We start from the raw sequence: 26,319 nt of genomic DNA, 5'->3' as shown, positions 1-26,319 counted from the left end.
ATGAGATCTCAACGATATTTTCTTCCTAAAATATTTCAGTAATAAGTTGCACTATGTAAGTTACACTATGACTTTCGGTCTTTTTGGGATTAGGACACGTTCAAGAGAATTCCCTTTGGTGCAATTCAGCATCAACTGGCTCTGAATACCAGACGATTGTAAGAAAGAGACCAGAATTGATGATTGCATTCGTATCATCAAAATAATGGCAAGTGTGAGGCTGCTCTGGTGTATCAATCACTCTTTATCATTAAGGGCTAAAATCCCCTCCCCACCCACGCAGTTACTAGCCACTTGAGGGCACTTCTTGGACCAGGTCCTCCAATATTGATTTTCCCTTTAGGGTTTGTGTGCTTGCACTACCCAAGGAGTGCACCTGCCGATTATCCCTTAGGACTGGATAACTTTCAGCATGGGTTTAATCTTTCATACTACAGTAGTTAAGATTAGTAGTTAAGTCACCGTATATCGATAGTTTTTTTCTGGCCATCTGACTTACGCTTTTCTAAAAATTATGCATTTAAAATCATTTAAGGGTTTCGGCCATTTCTGTCGTTATATGTTAGAACACTACAAAAATAGAACACTGAGTTCCGAGAATTAAAATCTGCCTTCTTCGTCATGTGTAAAAATTCCTAATGCGTATATTATTAGGGTTGGTAGAATAGCATTATTATTTATGTATTATGACTTTTGGCGCAGTAATAAAAATGAAAACTATAAAATTGAAACAAATCTTAATTGTATTAATTATTATGTTTAAGGCCAGAATAATTACAAAATGGTAAGATCTCTACTTTCTGAAAGTATAGCCACCAAGTTAATTTGTATTGCTTTTTCACAAATAAAAAGTATTTCTTAATACCACAATAACTGTACAACTTAAACGCAATAGATATTCTAAAAGTTATTATATTCTCGTTATACATTAGAACACTACAAAAATAGAACACTAAGTTTCGAGGGTTGAAATCTACTTTCTACCCCAGGTGTAAAATATTACTAATAGTACGTGTATTTTCGGGGTTGAAATAACAGCATTATTATTTATGTATTATGACTTTTGGCGCAGTAATAAAAATGAAAACTATAAAATTGAAACAATTCTTAATTTTATTAATTATTATATTTAAGGCCAGAATAATTACAAAAATGGTAAGATCTCTACTTTCTGAATGTATAGCCACCAAGTTAATTTGTATTGCTTTTTCACAAATAAAAAGTATTTCTTAATAGCACAATAACTGCACAACTTTAACCGCAATACAGGTTCTAAAAGTTATTATTTTATCGTTATATACTAGAACACTACAAAAATAGAACACTAAGTTTCGTGGGTTGAAATCTACCTTCTACCTCATGCGTAAACATTTCTAATACGTGTTTTCAGGGTTGAAATAATAGCATTATTATTTATATATTACAATTTTTGGCTTAGTAATAAAAATAAAACTATAACATAACCTGAAATAAATCTTAAATATATTAATTATTACATTTAAGGTCAGAATACTTACAAAATGGTATGATCTCTTCTTTTTTACAGTATAACCACTCCTTTCCACCTACAACATATTGCAACAATTAGAATTAACAATTAAATCTATTATTTATAAATACACTAATTAGTTTCCAGCTTAACAGAGCTGCAATCGATTATGAGTTCTTCGAAACAATACAGACGTAAATAATTGGAAGGAATTCTTGTGTTTTAATACGGTTTTATAAGTATAGGTTTAATTTAAAATAAACGGTCATGGAACTCTGTATAAATAATTGTTCGTGGCACGTAAGAACTGTTATATAAGTTATATTTTCGTGTATTCTACTGTCCTACTGCATAACGGTAGTTACAAATCCTTCATTACGTATGGATAAGCCAAACTGAGGGTTACCATTCAGAAAAGAGATGAAAATGGCGTGATGTTTTATGTGCTGTTATTTCACCCAAGGATGTTATAGACAAGTACGGGGGTGGTTGGGGGAGGGCAATCTCATTACTGCGATAATTCGCAAACACGTACTATTTCATAACAGATGTTGAGTTATTTTGGTTTTACAATACAATTTCAAGTACATACTCGTACAGATTGGATGAAGTCGACTAAGTTCCAAATATGGGTTTCTATTTTGAAATGAATATGTAAAAGTTACAACACTCAAGAAGTGGCCCGTTTGACAATGATCTGATCGTAGAGTTCACACGTTATCGCCTATGCGGGTGAAAGGTGTGACACACTACGGGGGGGGGGGGGGCGGTACAATGCACTGAATGCAGCCGCCGCGCTGTGAAAGCTGCATTGTTTATGTATAAAAGATCCGCGGCATCGAAGTGAGAGCGGCTCTGGCATTCCACAAGAGTGCTTTATGACTATAACAGCCTCCTGACTATAACAGTACCTCCTGACTATAACAGTGCTCCTGACTATAACAGTGCCTCCTGACTATAACAGTACCTCCTGACTATAACAGTGCTCCTGACTATAACAGTGTCTCCTGACTATAACAGTACCTCCTGACTATAACAGTGCTCCTGACTATAACAGTGCTCCTGACTATAACAGTACCTCCTGACTATAACAGTGCTCCTGACTATAACAGTACCTCCTGACTATAACAGTACCTCCTGACTATAACAGTACCTCCTGACTATAACAGTGCTCCTGACTATAACAGTACCTCCTGACTATAACAGTACCTCCTGACTATAACAGTACCTCCTGACTATAACAGTACCTCCTGACTATATAACAGTGCTCCTGACTATAACAGTACCTCCTGACTATAACAGTGCTCCTGACTATAACAGTACCTCCTGAATATAACAGTGCCTCCTAACTACAGCAGTGTCTCCTGACTATAATGTAACAATGATGCTGGCTAAACCATTGCTTGCTGATTTTAACAGTGCTTGCTGACTATAACAGTGCCTCATAACTATAATAGTGTCTCCTGACAACAACATTCCTTGCCGACTATAACAGAGCTTGCTGAATATAAACATGCTGCTAGCTAAACCATTGCTTGCTGATTACAATGCTTGCTGACTATAACAGTGATTGTTAATTGTAACAGAGCCTCCTGACTATAATATCCCTTGCCGACTATAAAAGAGCTTGCTAAATGTAACAATGATGCTGGCTAAACCATTGCTTGCTGATTTTAACAGTGCTTGCTGACTATAACAGTGCCTCCTGACTGTAATATAACAATGATGCTGGCTAAACCATTGCTTGCTGATTTTAACAGTGCTTGCTGACTATAACAGTGCCTCCTGACTGTAATATAACAATGATGCTGGCTAAACCATTGCTTGCTGATTTTTACAGTGCTTGCTGAATATAACAGTGCCTCATAACTATAATAGTGTCTCCTGACAATAACATTCCTTGCCGACTATAACAGAGCTTGCTGAATATAAACATGCTGCTAGCTAAACCATTGCTTGCTGATTACAATGCTTGCTGACTATAACAGTGATTGTTAATTGTAACAGAGCCTCCTGACTATAATATCCCTTGCCGACTATAAAAGAGCTTGCTAAATGTAACAATGATGCTCGATAATCCATTGCTTACTGATTTTAATAGTGCTTGCTGATTATAACAATGCTTGCTGACTATAACAATGCTTGCTGGCTATAATATCCATATCTAGAAGAGTGCGTGCCGACTATAACATTACTTGCTGAATGTAACAATGATGCTGGCTAAACCATTGCTTGCTGATTTTAACAGTACTTGTTGATTATAACAATACTTGCTGACTATAACAGTTATTGTTAACTTTAACAGATCCTGCTGACTATAATATGGCTTGTTGATATTAACAGGGCTTGCTGAATATAACAATGATCGCTAGCTCTTAACAATGCTTGTTTACTATAATATAACTTGCTGACTATAACAATGCTTATGATAAAGATAGTGCTTGCTAAATGCAACAGTGCTTATTGAATATAGTTTTACCCGCAGTTATAATAGTATAGATTGTAACAAAACCTACTGACTGCAATAGACCCTGTTAACTACAACTGTTTTGTGATTGCTTAGTAACAGTGCTGACTGGTTATAATAAATAATGCTTACTGACTATAATATTGCTTGTGATTACAACAGTTCTTTGTGAGTATAATAATGCTTGCACACCATACTGACTACGATTGTTATATACAACAGTTGCATCAAAATTTAGTATGTAACATCTACACCCTGGAACTAACAGCATACAATCCTTGTAGTATCTGTTCACTTACAGTAATTCGAGTTGTTATAGCTTTAAACACTTAATATTTTACCTTAAAGTACTCATACATTATACTTCTGTTTGAATTCAAAGTGAAATTGTATTGCTTTTACATAAATAAAAAGGTGTTCCTTAATACCACAATATGTGTACAACTGCAATACAGATTCTAAAAGTTATTATTGGAAATTATAAAATGGATGCTAAAAAGCGTTAAGGTAAATGTTAACGTAAAATAGACTATTCGGAATTCATAATAACCTGAAAACAAACGGTACCTAGCGCTATCATACACTATACTGATCAATAAATGTCTAGTTATTAATATTAATGTACAAAGAAAGACTTTGTCACATCAAAGGAAAACGCACTTTCAGTTCCATTTAAAACATCAACATAGCACATACAATGTTTGCAAGTAAAACAAAAATATTGCAAGGTCACACTGCGTTTGTTCTTGTTGGCATGTCAGGCAATGAGGGTGGAGTAGCCAGTTGTTGGAACTACGACCAGTTTTACAGTTTCAGTACAAACACTCCAGTATGATTTATTGCTCGTAACACCACCATGAATATGTAGGCGTCTTTGTGCTGGGGGCTTAACGAGCGAGGAGGCACGGCAAATAGAAGCCGCGATAACAAGGTCCTCACGCTGGATTAGAGGCTTAGTGTCAACATGGTCACCGTCCTGTGTACCGCATGTCTTGAGACCTGGTCACTGAGTTCATTAGCTAATGGAGGTCAGGCTTTGATACCGTGGTCCACTCATGGTTTATATGATCATCTGACATGAACTCTTCTTATAAAAAAAAGCCTTATGGGATATCTAGATCGAAGTTGGCAACGGATATCCATTACAGAGATATATAGCCAAGAGGAGATTAGACTGGTTTAATCTCTTGGTAAATCTTGAGTCCTTTATATGCAAAGCTCATTAAAATACTAGATGATGACTTGAAGGAAATAGGGTTTTTTCGGACGTTTGCCATCGTTTAGTGATACAAAAAATCAGTAATACTACGTTTCGAGATCTGCAATCTGATCTCTCCTTTAGGTAAATGACTAACCTAACACATCAGTTACTTACCTGAAGAAGAGATCAGATTGCAGATCTCGAAACGTAGTGTTACTTATTTTTGTGTGTCTCTAAACGATGGCAAATGTCCGTAAAATCCTGTTTTCTTCACAATCCTTCCATTGTCAAAAACAAACTTCAAACAAAGAGATGATGACTTGATTACCAAAATAGTTGCCTGTTTCACTCTGCACCACACATGGTGAACTGCTAGAATTCCGGAACTATAAAGGTTAGTTCGTACATACTTGTAAATATATAGTGAAGTTAGTTGGCTATCGTTGTGTAACCCGTTGATCCCCAAGATGTATGTTTGCTTGACTCTGTCCTTATAGTTGAGCATTACGACAAACTCCTATACTATAAAAGTCAAGGGCGTCACCAAGGGGGGGAGCAGGGGGTGCCCCCCTAGAAATTCTACAAAAGTTACCAAATGTAAAGCAACCAAAGTCCTAAGTCTCTGACTTGAGTCGTCTTTGAAGTGGTCGAGAAATTTTACAAAAAACCCTCCATCTGTCGACCACTACCGTACTTTTCCCATTCTCCATATCAGCTTGCCCCCCCCCCTCCCATGGGCCATCGGCTAGGGACGCCCCTGATAAAGGTTAAACGGTGTAGGCTATCATCGCATAGTACTTTGAGTCCGAGATATTAGATCCCTTAGACCCTTTCCTGGCATTGCTGAAATGCTGAATGACATCCCGGCCTTGAATCTATATATAGGTCTGCTTGACTGCTTGATTCTATCCTGGAATGTTAAGACATTCTGACAGAGTCTACGGCACTAAAAGGGTTAATACTACTAGTCAAACTCAACAAACTTGTCAATTTGGGATTTTAACTCAACAACTATGTTACTTAACACATCTAACTCCTGCTTAAATAAATTTAGTCTTAAGGCTTTAAAAAATTAAAAATTATACTGTTGGACTGTGTTACATCAGGGGACAAAAAAACTATGGATGGGCGCAAGTTCTAGGAACAAACAACTGGATCTTATTTAAAAGAACGTAACTGTCCATTGAACCATGAATAATTTTGTTAACAAACGTAAGACCAGATTTGTTCCTTCTGGATGTAAGTGTATCAAATGAAAAAAATCTTCTGAGATCTAATGTTGAAAACAAGATTATACTGCATTCACCCATTGCCCTCATCATTCATTCATACTTCTCTTACTGTACATGCCTGTGTATGTACGCTCCATTTTTGACAATTAGAAGACATACTTCTAATAAGAAAACTTTAATGTTGTCCCTTTTATACACACTATTCAGTTAACAGTTGGTAATTTCTGCTACTAAATATCGATGTGTGTATGTATCTATATAAAAATAGCATAGAAAACAGTGTGGAATAACGAGGAATACGGTCTGATTTTGTGCATCGCATCGCGTGCTCAAGGCAATGTAATGTAAACAATATCGAGCTGAGTTATTCGCGGAAGGAATGATAAAAGACAATAAAGCAAACCCTTGACAAACATGTCTGGCTACCTTACTGGGTTTAAAAAAACAGCAATCTCATGGTATCCAAAGTCGACACCACAATGTTGCCAAGTGAATCCACTACTTCTCGCCAAAGGTTACTTTGCGTACCAGATCTAAATGAAAGAAACTTACAGCCAGACCTCCAAATGACTTCCCATTACACTGTTGGACGAGTGCCTGCAGACAGGAGTGCCGGTGAGCTAAGCGAGCGGTCGACCACGTCACTCCGGCGTGTCCTCCGCTTTTACCGCCCAATTGCCCGCAATAACCGACAATTACTCAGGCTCTTAGCACGTCTTTAACCGTTCTTTCTCTCTTTGTCCGCCTCTCCAACCTCGCACTCTTCACACAGACGTGCCAACTCTCCACAGCTTCGTTATGGCGTGTCCTCCGCACCTCCCAATTGCCAACCGACAATTACTCACGAGCACGTCCGTCGCACACACAGGCGGTGCCAACTCTCCACAGCTTCGTCATGGCGTGTCCTCCGCTTTTACCGCTCAATTGCCGGCAATAACCGACAATTACTCACGTTCTCTTAGCACGTCTTTAACCGTTCTTTCTCTTTGTCCGCCTCTCCAACATCGCCGCCGTCATGGCAAATTAATAACCGACAATTACTCACGGCTCTTAGCACGTCTTTAACCGTTCTTTCTCTTTGTCCGCCTCTCCAACCTCGCACTCTCCACACAGGCGGCCAACTCTCCACAGCCTCGTCATGGCGTGTCCTCCGTTTTTACCGCCCAATTGCCGGCAATAACCGACAATTATTCAGGCTCTTAGCACGACTTTAACCGTTCTTTCTCTTTGTCCGCCTCTCCAACCTCGCACTCTCCACACAGACGGTGCCAACTCTCCACAGCTTCGTCATGGTGTGGCCGATCGTTTTGGTCCTTTAACGTTATTATATCACACAGAGTTTGCTCAAAGGTTGCCTCAGGAATTTATGTCTTACGCAATCTAGCAAATTTCTGCTCGTTGGATGTACTGAAAACAGCCTACTTTGGCATAGTACATCCACATTATTGACATACAGTTTGAGACTATGGGACAGCTGTTCTAAATACAAATTTGATAGAGTATTTAGAATACATAAGAAAGCTGTTAGAATAATTTCGAAATTAAAACCCAGGGAGTCGTGTAAAATTGCCTTCAGAGAGCTTGGATGATTGACCTTACCCAGCCTCTATATTCCCGATGTCACAATGTACTGCCGATTCAAATGTGAACTGGTTCAGGGCAGGGACGTACACCAGTACGAGACCATACGTAGGAACAACTTCAGAACTGAACAGCATAGAACGACTATGTTCGAACACTTGCCACCTCAAGTGGGTGTCAAGTTAATCAATAAGCTCCCTGGAGATCTTAAACGAATTAATGAACCCAAACAATTCAAATGTCGATTAAGACACTTTTTGTTGTCAGAGGCATTTTACTCCGTTGATGAGTTTACGATGGGCCGCTGGTATGAGAATTAGCACTTCATTACTACTCTATTTCTCCTTTTCTGGTATCCAAAACATGCAAAATACAATATATTGTTAGGTCAACACATTAATATGTGGGATTGACTGTGCCTATGATAACTTAAGATAGGTTTAGTTTATAGATTTTTTAATCAATATTATGAAATTACGCTTGCAATACAATTTTGTTAATTGTTTTACTGCAATAAAAAATTATTATTATATTATACTTTGTATTCTTTGTGTAATGTTTGTTGTTATTGACGATAGAATGTTTGAAAGGATAACAGGATTTCGGAAATTTGCCATCGTTATAGGCTGTAAAAGGTATAACTCATCATTCGATGATTGGGATCTATCCTCTTCGTCAGGGGAGGAGGTATTAATACGTACAAAAATAACGAACAGAAAGAAGTAAAGAAGGGAAAGAAAAGGGTTCAAACATACCCAAAAGCTGCTTGGGATCCAGCCCAGGCGTTGGCACTGCACAGGGTGCAACTTCCACTTGAAACGTTGTGTTATACCTTTTATAACCTATAACGATGGCAAATTTCCGAAACCCTGTTACACTGTGTGTAACAAATTTCAATCCTTTTTCATACCATATTGAACATAAGCTTTATTTTTTCAACTAATGCAATAAAATTGTGTAATAAAATGAAATATAATAAATGATTATGTACTGGGGAGAGCTGATAGTCTACTCGTCAGAAGTGCACGACGTAGATTCTAATCCTTCATTGACTGTGCACACCTTTCTCTCGTACATTGCCGACTCTACTCTTAATACCGTCCATAAATCCTTCTCACATAACTACAACAATGAATGGCCTATGGAGGTAGAAAAAAAACGTTGAAATGTGCACGGTCTTCTTTATACTTCATGAAGTACTAGTGAGTTTTCTGCCGTTATAAGGAACAGACGAACATGTTGATACAACAAAATATATACAACGGAGTATTTAAGAACTAAACAGAACGTAACGAGAGGGTTATCGCACAGACAATCAGACGAATGAGCTGCCCTTTACCTTTTAAACGCAAAATCAATAGGGTTCCTCCTTCACCTAAAGGAAGGATACGTACTGTTTCAAGTCTCTACTTGAGCATTTCAAGCAGACCTTCCAGACGGACGGAAAACAAGAGTTTAAGAAGACACTGACTCCTGGGATCTGGAGTCATGTTCATGTGAAGAAGAAAGTCGGCAACGAAGAAGCTCCAAAGAGACACCTAGGTGAAATGGCAGTCTCATTGTCTTATCAGGTGCACTCAATTTATTGTGCAATTGGTGTCTCTGACGTCAAAACTATGTGGAGGTACGTTTGGAGCTTCTTCGTCGCCGACTTTCTTTGGATCTCTTCAGACGAACTTGAGTGCAAATTCCACGAGTCAGTTCTGAGATAGCGTCAGATACCAGACGTTGCAATAATAGGAAGGTGAACGGAAGCTAAATTCAACATTCAAATTTAATGAACCCTTCCTACCATAGCTGCATACTGTTGTTTAAATGAACGCATACTGTTACCGTGAACGTAGCGTATTTACAAGTCCGTGCTGCCGTACCGAAATAACGATATCGCAGTAGACACAACACCGCGGTCTGTGTGTTCTGTTGCCGGTTGCTAACATGTGCAGTGTGCGGGGCACACCAGGCGTGACACGGAACTCTGGCAGATGTCCGGCAGTCACGGTGGCGTGGCACGGCGCGCAACGTCACGGGTCACGAAGTCGGCCGCGAAGTGCCGTGACAATCAGTCCGTGACCGTGACTCCTGTGTGAGCGTGGTGTGATGGCTTCATCCATTTCGCTCTTCCGTTTCCATCTGTCCCAATGTTGATATTGAGTAACTTGTTGATATTGAGTAATCAATTCTTCGGCTGCGATGCGTGTGGGTGTCTTGCCGACTCGGGAGTTTGGATTGTGCAACGCCAATAAGGACGGCATTGCCAGGGTCGCATTCCTCAAGCACAATTGGTCACGATACAAAAGCAAGAGGACAAAAAGCGGCTGCGAGGCCGAGGAGAGGCTGGAAAGTGATAGGTTCCCACAAGCACAGTAGCTGTGGCAGGTGTGACCGGTCAAGTGTATCCCCTACAGTCCCGAGGTCACTGTTACAGATGGAAATACCGTTATGTGTCTATAACCTATTACCAGATATAACGTGGTTAGTTTGTATTACGTCCCAGCAACCTGTTACCGTGGAAACGTGTTACCAGCCGACCAACGCTCGGTGTGCTCCGTGCTTTTTGCACTTGCTATTCATTTATTTATTATTGTTGTTTCATTGTGTTCAGTGTTTTTATTAAGTGCATGTTTTAGAGTTAGTGATGTTGACACACAATGTGGTGGTTGTGATTCCTGACTTAGACGTGTCATAACGCTCTGGTATGATTTGTTTATTTTAACCTAGTTTGTAATCATGTGTTAGGTTAGTTATTTACCTGAAGAAGAGATCAGATTGCAGATCTCGAAACGTAGAGTTACTGATGTTTTCTTTCACTGAACTATGGCAAATGTCCGGAAATATTCTGTTTCCTTCATTATTGTTGCATTTGGCATTTGTTATTTATGTATAGATCTGTTTTTGCACTCGTTATTATTAAGGATGGTTGTTTGTATTTGTAAAATGTTTTATCTTTTTTGGCTTTTGTTGGTATTTATAGATCTTTATTACTTGTTCTTCATTCTTAGTTATTTGCATTGTTAGCTATTTAAAAATATTTTATTAACTTTGTTATTCATTATTTATTTTTTATTATTCTTGTTGTCCATTTATAGTTTTCTGCACTGTTACTTAATTATAGACAGTTTATTTTTAATTGTTATTTATTTTTAGATCATTTATTTGAATTTTTATAAATAGCTGTTTTTTTTCATTCTTATTTAACCATAGAAAGTGTCATCATGCGGTGTACATGTATATTAGTCAAATAATTTTCTCATTTATTATTTATCATTACCGTTATAGTAATTATAATTTTATACATATTTTATATATTGTTAATTATCTCTAGGAATATAAAGTACAGTTGCATGTTTGGCTTGTCCCTGTGATGTTATGAACTGTAGTAATTGGCTACCTTGTAGTACGTTTATAAGTATAAATTGGTCTTTGACCGTTGGAAGGAAATAAAAATAAAATAAATAAATCTGATATTTATTTCTCATCACCATTTAAGGCTCTTTCTGGCGTCCCTCAAGGGTCACACCTTGGTCCCTTACTATTTAATGTCTTTATAAATGACATTACTGCAGTACTGACGGTTGATTGTCTGATGTTTGCCGACGATCTGAAGATATTCACCCGGGTCTCTTCATCTTCAGACCAGGAGAACCTTCAGAGACCCCTAACAAGTATCGAGACCTGGTGTGTCGAGAATGCTATGGTACTTAATATTATATCCAAATGCCATGTGGTCTCATTTACAAGACGTGCTGTTTGTTTACTTTTAACTACAGTATTGGTGGTGGGACCTTGAGAGGAGAAGTTAGTGTCAAGGATCTGGGAGTAATCTTTACTTCTACTCTAAACCCTGCTGAACACATAAATCATGTTACCTCAAGAGTCAATTCAATCTTAGGCTTCATCCTTAGATCCTCGAGAGATTTCAGATCACCACAGTCACTACTGGTTCTCTACAAGACCCTTGTATGCCCAATCCTGGAATACGGATCAATCATCTGGTCGCCTTATCAGCTTGGCGAAATCGAATTGTTGACTAAAGTCCAGATTCGTTTTCTTCGAGTATTGGGTGTTCGTCTTGGATACGACTACAGAACCCCTCCATTTCTTGAGCTCCAGGTCCGTTTTGATGTACAACCTCTCCACCTTAGACGTCAGTTTCTCGACCTAATTTTCCTTTTTAAGTTGATCAATGGTGGGGTTGATTCTGCTCACTTGCTGCTGCAGATCAACTTCCTTATACCAAGAGGAACCAGATCTTCACACATGTTTGCACGCAAATATCAGCCAACGAACTATTCGCTCAATGTTGGGGTCTTGCCAGATTGCAGCGCCTTGGGAACGAAATTTACTCAAGAATAGATTTTTTCAGTGAATCTTTGCTGTCCTTTAGGAAGAAATTATTTTATTTGATCTTTGAGCAACACTAAACTAATCTAGATGCTTAGTCTTAGGTAATATATTTGTTTTTCTGGTTAATCATAGTTGTACTGCCAATTGTTCCTGTTTTCTTAGTTTATCCCTGTTAATGATTTCTCTTAGTAAGCTCTCACCACTGGTTGATGTCTTTGCTGTTGTTTTGTTTGTTATTTATTGTTGTAACTGTTATTTATTGTTATTGTATTGTTGAATTATTTAGCCACTAGTAGAATATTGTATGTAGTATAGTATTTGCCATCTCGAAAATATTCCTTTAATTTATATTATTATTGTAAATGGTGTATCCGTTGGAAGAATAAATAAATAAATAAAATGAAATTAGCATCATGCCGTTACTGAACTGACGTTATTAAGTTGCAAGTATGAGTCAGACTAAATCTACGTGTGTGGGGCAATATAGACAAATTATACGAAAATTAAACTAAGCCAGTAAAATTTAATCATATACTACTTTAAAATATACTAATTATTAACTGGTTTTTCAAAATTTTCACTGCACAATACAATTATTGTTTCGTTTACAAACACTTAACCTAACTCACTACAGTGTAATAATAAAATTAGTAGACTACTTTTAAATAGACTACTTATAATTAATGATAAATGAGAACGAACAATTGGATGAGAATAAGTTAGGTTAGGTTTTGATTTTTTCCAGAAACAAGTCTACGTTTCTATTTTGATAAATATATTTTATTTATAATAATTTATTTCAATCTGATATTTTATTCCCTGTCTTTCCTCCCCCCCCACCCCGTACCATCCAGATCACTCCACTACGTTATTGGTTTCTCAGTAACGTAATACCAGACAAGCGTTACCAGAACTCCGCCTAGCCTCATTGCTTGCACGGTAACAGCCTCGGCTGTTACTCAGTAACGAGGTTACTGGGTAAACCTAATACCAGCGAGACGTTATGAGAAACTGTTACTTAAATAACAGGGTGTTATTGGTAACACGTTATCCAGGTAATAGGTTACCACTAAATAACGGTTTTACCGACACTAATACGTTATATACCGCCTATGTACAGAACTGCGCTCAAATGCTCAGGATACAGTGTCCTCTGTACCTGAGGTCCTTCTTGAACGAGCAAGCGATACCCAATATGTGTTCCAAGGTCACCGGTTGGCACCAACACGAACCGGGTTTACTCAGACGAAGCGACCATAAGGTATCATGAGGAAATAATGTCCTAGGTGGTCTAAAAGTAACCGGATCTGTCCGGGTGGATGTGTGTCGTGAACTTTGGCATTTCAATTCTTCTTTTTACTGAGTCGACCTTCTTACACGAAGTATTCCACCGGTCTACCAGAATTTTCCTTACAGAACTGTGATTTCATTTCAGTATCATGATGCTCAAACATTTATATTAATGTGCTATATTAAAAATTAGAAATATATCCTAATGCCTTGAAAGTGAAGACTCGCTACCTAATGTTATATGCAGTTATTAAGCTAGTATGTGTTTTAAATTATTAATAACTTCCATAGGAGCCGTTAGCTCAAATTTAAAAGTAGCCTATGTGGATACGCCTACCAACGTCATCAAGGTTGTAGACACAGGATGGAGAAACAATCTTGAATTGCTAACATCATTGTTTATCAGCTTAACAAGAAAATTGACCTTACTGATAATAAATAACTCGTAAGTAAATTAATACTCTACTGTAAATGAAGGTACTCAGATTTAATCATGGTTAATATATAATTAGAAGCAGGATCAAATTCACTAATACTATAACTTGAAGGTACCAATACCGTGATTCCGAGTTAGAAGAAGAATAGTTGCCTGTTTTACTTTCTGTCGTTTTATCACGATATTGAATATATCAACCTTCTTCAATACTGACCTTCTTAATGCGTGCGAACATTTTAAGTAACAAAGTAACTGGTCCGAACGAAAGTTGATCTTAATACCTCTAGCACCAAGTGAATAACATGCAACACTGCAATCCGCAAGCAAACAATAGCGGGAAACGATAAATATCGTCTTCGATGCACATGGGGGTCTTCATCATCACATGATGTATTTATATTTATTTCAAAGGTTTTACCATTTTACATAAAATTATACGTGGCACTTCACTAGCGCCAAAAGGCAACTATAGACACCAAACACTGTTCTAATCACAAGCAATATAATAAATAGTCAACAAGCATTGTTATAGTTACCAAGCATATTGTTGTCGGCAAGTACTGTTCGGCAATCAAAAACCATATCATAGATAGCGAATACTATTATAACATACTATTATACTATTTATACTATTATTATAATCTAGTACTGTTATAGTTAGCTAGCATTGTTACAGTCAACAAGCACTATTATAGTTACCAAGACTATTGAAGTAAGCAAGTACTGTTCAGTAATCACAAACAATAACATAGTTAGTGAATACTATTATAATCATCAAGTACTGTTATATTCAGCATTGTTACAATCAACAAGCACGATTGTAGTTGCCAAGCGTATTGTATTGTAGTCAACAAGTTCCGTTCAGCAATCACAAACAATATCATAGTCAGCGAATACTAATCTTTAAGTACTGTTGTACTCAGTATTGCTACAGTCAACAAGCACTATTGTAGTTACCAAGCCTATTGTAGTCAACAAGTACTGTTCAGCAATCACAAACAATATCATAGTCAGCGAATACTGTTATAATCTTTAAGTATTGTTATAGTCATCTAGCATTGTTACAATATCATAATCAGCTAATACTATTGTAATCATAAAGTATTGTTATAGTCATCTTGCACTGTTACAGTCAACAAGCACTAATTTAGTTGCCAAGCCCATTGTAATAACAAGCAACATTATATCCAACAGGCACTGGTATATTCAGCAAATACTGTGTTTATCAGAATTGTAATCGATTCAAGATTATAGGTGCACAAGCTATATTGTAATTTGAAAATCTTATTGTACCACGCGCATATTATATAATCAGTAAGCAATACCGTAGCCAGTAAACATTAAATATTATGTCACGTTAAAGGCTGTAACAATTTTAAGATATGTGAAGTATCAGACTCTAAATGAGTCTCCATCTGGATCTGACCAGGTACAATGAGAACCAGCCTACACTCAAATCAAATTCAAATCAAATTCTTTTATTGCAAGGACAACATGTATGAGTTGCATAGCAAACGTCAATATTGTACGAGTATTTTTTTTTAAACATTATTTACAAAACATTTTAAACAATTATACCACATTAACTCATTCAAACATACAGTTTTACAATCACGCATCTTTCATTCCTGGCCAATGAAATCCACTTCAAACATTGGAGTCAGTCATTCCAATTGTGTGGTCTCCCAGTCGAATTCAAAAAACTCATCTGCATTATAAAATGCATGCGACACCAAAAGGCGTTTGAGACGAGCTTTGAACGCCTTGAGCGTTGGGGTAGTTTTTATAGAGTTGGGCAGTCTGTTGAGGAAATTAACACCTGCTTGCGAAGGCAAGCGTTCTCAAACTACCGTTCTGTGTCTTCCCGTACGGTAGTTTTCTCTGCCTCGTGTCTCATACATGTGTATGTCCCGGCCTCTGGTTAAGGCACATTTGTACATACAAAACATGGTTGTTTCTAAAATGTAGAGACACGGCAACGTCAACAGCTGCAATTTCTTGAAAACCGGCCTGCACGACTCTCTGTAATTGATTTTTGCGATGATTCGAATCGATTTTTTTTGAAGTCTGAAAACTCTCTGGAAGAGAGTGTTTGCACACGCTCCCCACAGAACCAGACCGTAGGACAGATGGGGATAAATTAAGCCGTAATACGCCGTTATCAGTACCTGACTCGGGCAGTATTTTGCTAAAGACCTCAGAACGAAAATTCCTGAGGAAATTTTGGCACAAACGTGGTCAATATGATCATTCCAGGTCAACCCTCTATCAAGGTGTATTCCCAGGAATTTTGAAGAGCAGACTTCGTCCAGTGTGGAGTCCCCCAAGAAAACTGCGGGTTCACTAAGGTTTTCCACCACACGCAAAGAAAAATTCAAAACATTTGATTTTGATGAGTTTGCTGTGAGATTGAGGCTGTTGAAGTGTTGGACACAGTTGTTGATGTCAACAAAAGCCTGTTGTTCCAAAACTTCACTGGATTTCCCACTGAAACAGAGAGTCGTATCATCAGCATACTGCATTAGTTTTCCATGCCGAAGTGATGATCCTATGTCGTTGACATAAAGCAGGAAAAGCACAGGACTGAGTATGGATCCCTGTGGGACACCATATTTCAGTTTTATTGGCCTGGACAGTTGATTTGAAATTTGGACAACTTGGGATCTGTGGCTTAGGAATAAGCTAAGCCATTCAAGGGGCACGCCTTGAATGCCATGAGACTCCAGTTTGTCTAGCAGTGTGTTACGGTCAACGCAGTCGAATGCTTTGGACAGGTCAAGAAACACACTCATTGTGTGTTTCCGATTTTCTATCCCCTCCACAATCATATCAACAAGACTAACAACTGCACTCGTTATTCGATTGCTATTATCGAATGGTTCGATTGTTTTTATCCGTAGGATAATTCGGTATTGCAATACATTTAACTTAGCATATGGTATCAACTTATTACTTATAGCATTTTTAATGTAAACAATAAACAGCAAGAAATAACTAATATTTTGAGACTGAAAATGGCGATGAATATGAGGAAAATATGTGAGATATTCTCACAAGTGACGCGATTAGTTTAAGTAGCTTCAATATGTACGGTTAGCTCCTGGTAAACCATGGCAAGAATTCTTTCCTCCATTTCACAAAAGCTGTTACTCATTCCTATCAAGCTGGGCAAGTTATAAACATTATAAGGTTTCTTTGATATCTAAGTCTAGGCTATAGTTGGTTTTGTTGTTTTGTAATGTTAGGGTTAAATTTATGTTTTTAAAATTGTACTAACCAGATTCTTTTTGTTACGGTAATTTATTATAACTCTTTTTTTATCTAATTTTTAAGCCTTAGCATCTTAGCTATGTCGGCTTCGAAGTTCACTGGTTTTTTAATTTCGAAATACATGATTGGACCTCCCCGGGATTTGAACCCGTGATCTCTCGGTTAGAGAGCCGAGACTATAACCATTAGTCTACGGAGGAGGACATTATAAATCTTATTGTATACGATTGTTTCTTATCGAAGTTGGATAATATATCGAGCAATTCGACAAAAACAACCGAACTATAAAATAATAATAAAACTGGTGACTAAGTATCTAAGCCTAAAGTAGCTATGAAGACGGTGCAGTCTCTGCACAAACCGCAGTATCGACCGCAGAAGGTGAACTCTACGCCTACTAGATTTTGATCATATTATGATGAGTCGACGGTTTACGGTAATGGAGGCCTTGACCGCGCATTGAAGCACCAAGTCGGCATTCCTACTTGGTTCCGACTTATTACAAGAGATCAAAACGTGACTCCATCTCCCAAATTACAGCTTGGCAGACGCGAGTGCTTCCTTCCTCTCTGCATTTCAAAATGTTACGATGGAATTCTGTTTGCTGTAATTGTCAAACAACAAAATAACAAATTTAATAAATTAAGCTTGCAAGTACATAAGTAAACACTTCTTCGCATTTCTCCACAAAGATTAGAATCTACATAAATTCTAATTGGGAGGATTTTGGTTATATTGGTTCTTTCACAAATCGAACAGAATATTATTATCATTGAACAATTATCAACGGCCCAAATATTTTACATATTTTTGTAATAGCTACCGAGAAACACTGCACTTTTCTAATTTCAGATTTCATTTACCAGTTTCTCAGCAGAGGTAGGCATGGTCAGCAAGGAGTATTGTTTCTGGAAATCATTTGGAAAATTATTGAAAACTCCTATTATTGAGAGAATACAAATAATTATTTCCCTTTTAGGTTCAACTGGTTACGCCTTGAACCCATATTCTTCTATATTCGCTGTAGTAATTGAGACCGTGGAAGGGGTGGGTGGGTATGTCCTGTAGATCTAACCTCAAATGCACTACATCCGTAATTTAGAACTTAATGTATTTAAGCACAGTACGGTATCATAGCGAGAGCAATTAATTTCACAAATGGATTATTCTTATTGAATATACAAGTTCATTTTGGGAATTCAGAATATGCCTTCTTGAATTTATAAGTGACTAGAAAAATCATTTATTCATTACAATAATATTGCTCCTTACCTAATTAATTTTGATTTGTGTTGCTAACCTCTTTTATTTTTGTTGCAGCTACTTCAAGCTGTCCCTTAAAACTGTATTATGGCTAGGATATTCGATAATCTCTGCAAAGTCTATACCAAGTTATCCGTTACAATAGTGTTATTCGTTGCCTAATAAATAAATGGTGATTATGTTTGCTAACTTTTTTATTCTTATTGGAGTTACTTCGAACTGGCCAAGAGACAGAGTAATATATCGAGGGTTTACTGGGAATTTTAGCTATCTGACTGTTTTATCATTAGAACTGTAATTTGCCAACTACTTCAATTCGACTGTGTGAGACTCGTTAACGCAAAAGCCCAAAACCTTTGCACGAGGCTAAGTGGTGTAAAGACGTTCAAGTTACCTAGAAACGGAAGTTTCACACCTCCATTTTAAATTTTATTTACAATTGAAATAACTTATTGATAAGCATTCCAGACTTCTGGAGGCTAAATAAAGGTCAAAAAAAAGCTACACGTGAAGATTTACGATTACCGTGACAACGGTGATCCTACTTATGCAGTCGAAAACACTGTTATAGTTTCCACCAACGCAGGAATATATCAATGCTTCAGACATTTAAAGTAAGAATATAGCTCAGCCAGCAAGAAAAATGTTTTGTATACGAGAAAATAAACACAAAAATAAAATAACACACATATAAATGTCACAAATTTGGCTCTTTTGTGCATACGCACAATGCGGTTGACGACAACGTTGAAATGAAATGAAATGAAATGAAATGAAATGAAATATGCCTTTATTCAAGAGGCGGAGTTAGGGCTATTTAGCCCTCTCTACCACTCAACCTCACATAATATACAGATATATATATACATATTTACATTTAATGACCTTAAAACTATAACAAATTCCATTTTAAATTAAAATTTAACCAAAATATATACTACTATGTAATAATTAAAAATCAAATTTATCAGCTGAATATGTAGAAAATTTTCAAACAAAGATAAATTAAAACTTAAATTAACAATTTACTTTAAAAAATGGGAATGGGAAAATGGGATTTATTTTTTTATTAAATGGGGGAATAGTGAGGAATTCAAGATGCTGGCAAAATTAAACGTGTTTTGTTTCTGAAAACTGTTGTACCGATGATGTGAAGTTGGATGATGTTAGCTGGATGACTGGCGTCTTATGATCGTTGAACCTTGCGCTAACGATCAATGGGACTTAAGTGCCTTTTCTTTCTTATTCATTTTAGGTAGTTCGTAAATATTTGAAATCATTAGGTCCGAAGAAAAATGTTTGCTTAAAAGTGAAATAGATTAAGAATGGTAGTACCAAATTATTCAAAATGGTTACATAAATGCTCATACATGTGCAAAGCCTACTAAGTTGCGTGCGGAACCGCAGATAACTGCTAGTACGGCTGTATTATCTAGTTGCTCTAAACTATTTCAAACAGCAGCCAATGTCCATGATATATCCTAATTTTGGAAATATATAATTAAAATATGTAATATAAGTGTATAGTGCTCCAAGAACAGCAATACAAAATATAAGTATTTAAAAGTCAATTATGATCAAGAACATTCTTATTTATACTGTATTTATATTTTAATATTAATTCACTCACCGGTGTATAACACGTGAATTCCGGTTAATTTGTGTAGCCTGTCGTGAGATAAGTAAAGATGGAAGTGAGATAATACAAGTCATGACTAAATCACGCTGTCTGCAAAAAATGTTGTTGCTTACTTGCTGCTCCCCTCTCTGGGGAGACTCTTATCTCTTGAATCTTTAATCCTGTCTTTATCTAGAGGATTATTATTGTTCGGCAGCTGGGCTCTTCTGAATTTGTGACTCCTGCAACAACTCAAGCCGGTATACAAGACATATCCTGGTTTTATTAGTGGAACAATTGAACTTTATAGATGTTAAATATTACTGTGTTGGACGGAAATGCCCAATAGAATGATTTTCTCTGTTACTATAAAATTCTTCTTCAGAAAAGTTCAGTTAAAGCAATTATTCGAATCTTAGCCACAATTTGGACCTTTCAGCCAAACAATTCATTTCTTCCCCTATTAGGCCTAAAAGTATCAGATTATAATTCACTATCTCGATGAATACTGTCCATGTAAGAAGACTGACAGATATTTGTCCTTAACAGCATCACGATGGTAATTTACTGGGATACTCAAGGATGCTCCTTTCAGATCTTCTGGGTTGAATCTCGAAGACAGATGTAGGATAGAAAAGATATTTTGACGTGGTTATCCAGTGTTTTGTCCAGATATGAAACTATTAAATTATTGCATTCAACACGTCCTCCTAGCGGCAAAAGAGTCCTAAAATAGAAGTAGGTAGCCAAACGGAAGGAAACCGTTTATTCGTGCGGGAAATAGAAAATATTTCGCCCACTTCAAAGGCGGTGCATTGCGTCAACGTGAATGCAAATTGAATTGCCATTATCATACCCGGCTGCAGAATCTATGATTAGGCGGCGTCTTTGAAGGAGGTCCTGCAGACCTGGCCACTTGAGCGCGAAATTCCTGATCGCGGGGTGAACTCAAACTTGCCCTTTGGGAAGATGCAGTCCGGTTGCTTCCCACCCATCTCCGGGAAGCCACGATTTTGACTAATTTTCGGATTTTATGATTTTGAGCGTGAGACTTGCAGATGATACGACTATCTTTTTCAATGCAAGATTAAGCGAAGTTTTGGAACAACATCTTGCCATCTTGATGGCTGACTCCACACTGGACGAAGTCAACTCTTCGAAATTCCTAGGACCTAGGAATGTACCTTGATCGAGGACTGACATGGAATGAGTACATTGATCATGTTTGTGCCAAAGTCTGCTCAGGCATCTTTGTTCTGAGGTCTTTAGCAAAATACTGCCGAAATCAAGTACTGATTACGGCGTGTTATGGCTTGATATACCTCCATCTCCCCTTTGGGGAACTTGTGAAAACACCCAGTTCCAAAGAGCTTTCAGATAAAAAAAGCGATTCGAATCATCGCAAAAATCAAATTCAGATAGTCGTGCAGGCAAGTTTTCAAGAAATTGCAGCTGTTGACTCTGCCATGTCTCTACATATTGGAAACAACTTTGTTTTGTATGAATTAATGTGCCTAAGCCAGAGGCCAAGAAATACACTTGTATGAGACACGTGGCTGAGCAAACTACCGCACTGGTAGACACAGAACGGTGGTTTATGAGCGCCTGCCCTCACAAGCGGGTGTTCAATTCCTCAACAGAACTGCTAAATTCAATCAAAGATGCTCCAACGTCAAAGGCGTTTAAAATTCGCCTAAAACGCTTCTTGGTGTCTCAAGCATTTTATAATGCAGGTGAGTTTTGGCTTTCAGATTTGATTTCATTTGATTTGACTTCCAAATCATCCTATGGGAAGAAAAGGATATGCTTAAAAAGGTCTTATTCTGGTGCAACAGGCGCAAGGTGCCAGTGGTCTAGATACGATCTCGGTGGTAACGCTATTGTTAGTGCACGTTGCCTAGCAACCGGGTTAAACTAACGGTATCTGGCTGGACTCTTCTCTCCGTCTAGAGTAGAAACTCTGCACTGCAGCAGCGAGGTCTGCCGGCCAGATAGTGCTGCTATCGGTAATCAGCACACTGTCAATCCTTTTATAACCTTCTGAAGAAGTTGGGATCTACCACAAAAAATTTGCCGTGATTGTGAATGAAGCCGTAGCTTTTGCCACTGTTAACGTAGTAAGATCTGAGAAGAATTCCCCACCTTTTGAATGAAAATCTTATTCAAAGCCAAGCAAGGTGAGCAAGAAACCATTGGATGATTAATAAACTCAAATAAACATTGTACTAATCAGCGTAAAAAAACGAGTGAGTTATCTCACTCAATGGGTTTGATATAGTTAATAACAATCATCATTTCTAAAATTTGCTTTTAATTTAGAACCCTAATAATTCCAGTGCAGAGATAAAGAACTAAAGTAGCTTAAAAGAAATATTTATATATTAAGTAAGATGTTGTAAGTATAGACCCGTTTTAAGGTTTACTTCTCTTTTTATTTATATATTCGTATTTTTACTTTTCTTTGTTTGTAGTTTGTTTTTTACAATGGAAGGATTGTGAAGGAAACAGGATTTTTCCGGACATTTTCCATCGTTTAGTGATACAAAAAATCAGTAACACTACGTTTCGAGATCTGAAATCTGATCTCTTCTTCAGGTAAATAACTAACCTAACATATACTTACAAAATAGGTTAAAATAAACAAATCATACCAGAGCGTTGTGACACGCCTAAGTCAGGAATCACAACCACCATGTTGTGTGTCAACTTCACTAACTCTAAAACATGCACTTAATAAAAAAAACCTAAACTATTAAAATCTTTTTGCCGCCATATTGCTTCTGCCGTGACAACTGCAATTTGCTATTGGCCTATGGTCAGTTTTAGATGGTTGGTCGGCGAATGCAGGCCTATTGTGACCTGTATTCTGTAGTTCAGTTTTAATAATTCGTGTTGTGGTTAGTTGCTCTGTTTTAGATTTTTATTGCACAGAGTTCGTGATGTTCGTGATAACGTAAACGAACAAATCATAGACGTTAAAGCTCTACTGACTTAGGTTAGGTCTCTATTTATAAAACATAACCGTAAAGACGTACGTTGATTTACATATCTCCTCTCGGTTTACCGGTTTCATCAAGGATTCTGCCGGGCTGTAAACAAAATGTACATAGTTAATTAGTTGCACTGTTTATTCATTCTGTTCACAAACACGAGGCACTTTACCAGATAACGAACGAACGAAGCCCAGGTCTGTCGGCTTTTAACCGAATATTATTCAGCAGCCGGCGAGTCGCATGTTAATCAGACGATGGCGAGGGCGTTGGCTCTGGACAGAGCGTGTTCAGTACTCGTGTACGGTACAGTGCACTATACCTTACTCACTGTACTGCACTCCACGATATTAAAGCTAGCACGTTCCACGATGTTTACGACGTGCACGTGCCAACGACTGATCCTTCGCTAGTGCACTATACCTTACTCACTGTACTGCACTCCACGATATTAAAGCTTGCACGTTCCACGATGTTTACGACGTGCACGTGCCATAGATGATCCTTCACCAGTGCTCTATACCTTACTCACTGTACTGCACTCCACGATATTACAGCTTGCACGTTCCACGATGTTTACGACATGCACGTGCCATAGATGATCCTTCACCAGTGCTCTATACGTTACTCACTGTACTGCACTCCACGATATTACAGCTTACACATTCCACGATGTTACGACATGCACGTGCCATCGACTGATCCTTCACCAGTGCTCTATACCTTACTCACTGTACTGCACTCCACGATATTACAGCTTGCACGTTCCACGATGTTACGACATGCACGTGCCATCGACTGATCCTTCACCAGTGCTCTATACCTTACTCACTGTACTGCACTCCACGATATTACAGCTTACACATTCCACGATGTTACGACATGCACGTGCCATCGACTGATCCTTCACCGGTGCTCTATACCTTACTCACTGTACTGCACTCCACGATATTACAGCTTGCACGTTCCACGATGTTTACGACATGCACGTGCCATAGATGATCATTCACCAGTGCTCTATACGTTACTCACTGTACTGCACTCCACGATATTACAGCTTACACATTCCACGATGTTACGACATGCACGTGCCATAGATGATCCTTCACCAGTGCTCTATACGTTACTCACTGTACTGCACTCCACGATATTACAGCTTACACATTCCACGATGTTACGACATGCACGTGCCATAGATGATCCTTCACCAGTGCTCTATACGTTACTCACTGTACTGCACTCCACGATATTACAGCTTACACATTCCACGATGTTTACGACATGCACGTGCCATAGATGATCCTTCACCAGTGCTCTATACCTTACTCACTGTACTGCACTCCACGATATTAAAGCTTACACATTCCACGATGTTACGACATGCACGTGCCATCGACTGATCCTTCGCTAGTGCACTATACCTTACTCACTGTACTGCACTCCACGATATTACAGCTTGCACGATCCACGATGTTTACGACATGCACGTGCCATAGATGATCCTTCACCAGTGCTCTATACGTTACTCACTGTACTGCACTCCACGATATTACAGCTTACACATTCCACGATGTTACGACATGCACGTGCCATCGACTGATCCTTCGCTAGTGCACTATACCTTACTCACTGTACTGCACTCCACGATATTAAAGCTAGCACGTTCCACGATGTTTACGACATGCACGTGCCATAGATGATCCTTCACCAGTGCTCTATACGTTACTCACTGTACTGCACTCCACGATATTACAGCTTACACATTCCACGATGTTACGACATGCACGTGCCATCGACTGATCCTTCGCTAGTGCACTATAACTTACTCACTGTACTGCACTCCACGATATTACAGCTTGCACGTTCCACGATGTTTACGACATGCACGTGCCATAGATGATCCTTCACCAGTGCTCTATACCTTACTCACTGTACTGCACTCCACGATATTAAAGCTTGCACGTTCCACGATGTTTACGACATGCACGTGCCATAGATGATCCTTCACCAGTGCTCTATACGTTACTCACTGTACTGCACACCACGATATTAAAGCTTGCACGTTCCACGATGTTTACGACATGCACGTGCCATAGATGATCCTTCACCAGTGCTCTATACGTTACTCACTGTACTGCACACCACGATATTAAAGCTTGCACGTTCCACGATGTTTACGACATGCACGTGCCATAGATGATCCTTCACCAGTGCTCTATACCTTACTCACTGTACTGCACTCCACGATATTACAGCTTGCACGTTCCACGATGTTTACGACATGCACGTGCCATAGATGATCCTTCACCAGTGCTCTATACGTTACTCACTGTACTGCACACCACGATATTAAAGCTTGCACATTCCACGATGTTTACGACATGCACGTGCCATAGATGGTCCTTCACCAGTGCTCTATACGTTACTCACTGTACTGCACACCACGATATTAAAGCTTGCACGTTCCACGATGTTTACGACATGCACGTGCCATAGATGATCCTTCACCAGTGCTCTATACGTTACTCACTGTACTGCACACCACGATATTAAAGCTTGCACGTTCCACGATGTTTACGACATGCACGTGCCATAGATGATCCTTCACCAGTGCTCTATACGTTACTCACTGTACTGCACACCACGATATTAAAGCTTGCACGTTCCACGATGTTTACGACATGCACGTGCCATAGATGATCCTTCACCAGTGCTCTATATACGTTACTCACTGTACTGCACTCCACGATATTAAAGCTTGCACGTTCCACGATGTTTACGACATGCACGTGCCATAGATGATCCTTCACCAGTGCTCTATACCTTACTCACTGTACTGCACACCACGATATTAAAGCTTGCACGTTCCACGATGTTTACGACATGCACGTGCCATAGATGATCCTTCACCAGTGCTCTATACGTTACTCACTGTACTGCACACCACGATATTAAAGCTTGCACGTTCCACGATGTTTACGACATGCACGTGCCATACGATGATCCTTCACCAGTGCTCTATACGTTACTCACTGTACTGCACACCACGATATTAAAGCTAGCACGTTCCACGATGTTTACGACGTGCACGTGCCAACGACCGATCCTTCGCCAGTGCACTATACATTACTCACTGTA

At 38.4% G+C, this 26,319-nt stretch overlaps 1 protein-coding gene across 1 annotated transcript in view; it reads right to left on the bottom strand.

Moving 5' to 3' along the window:
• Positions 1-26,319, bottom strand: part of LOC124361880 — a 153,221-nt gene that overhangs the window by 88,411 nt on the left and 38,491 nt on the right. Inside the window, exon 2 of the mRNA XM_046815927.1 lies at positions 1,518-1,565. The gene's annotated coding sequence lies outside the window, so the exon portion shown is untranslated. The remainder of the gene's footprint in view (positions 1-1,517; positions 1,566-26,319) is intronic.

Source organism: Homalodisca vitripennis, chromosome 5, assembly GCF_021130785.1.
Source record: "Homalodisca vitripennis isolate AUS2020 chromosome 5, UT_GWSS_2.1, whole genome shotgun sequence".
NCBI lineage: Eukaryota > Metazoa > Arthropoda > Insecta > Hemiptera > Cicadellidae > Homalodisca > Homalodisca vitripennis.
This window is presented reverse-complemented; position numbering and strand designations above follow the sequence as displayed.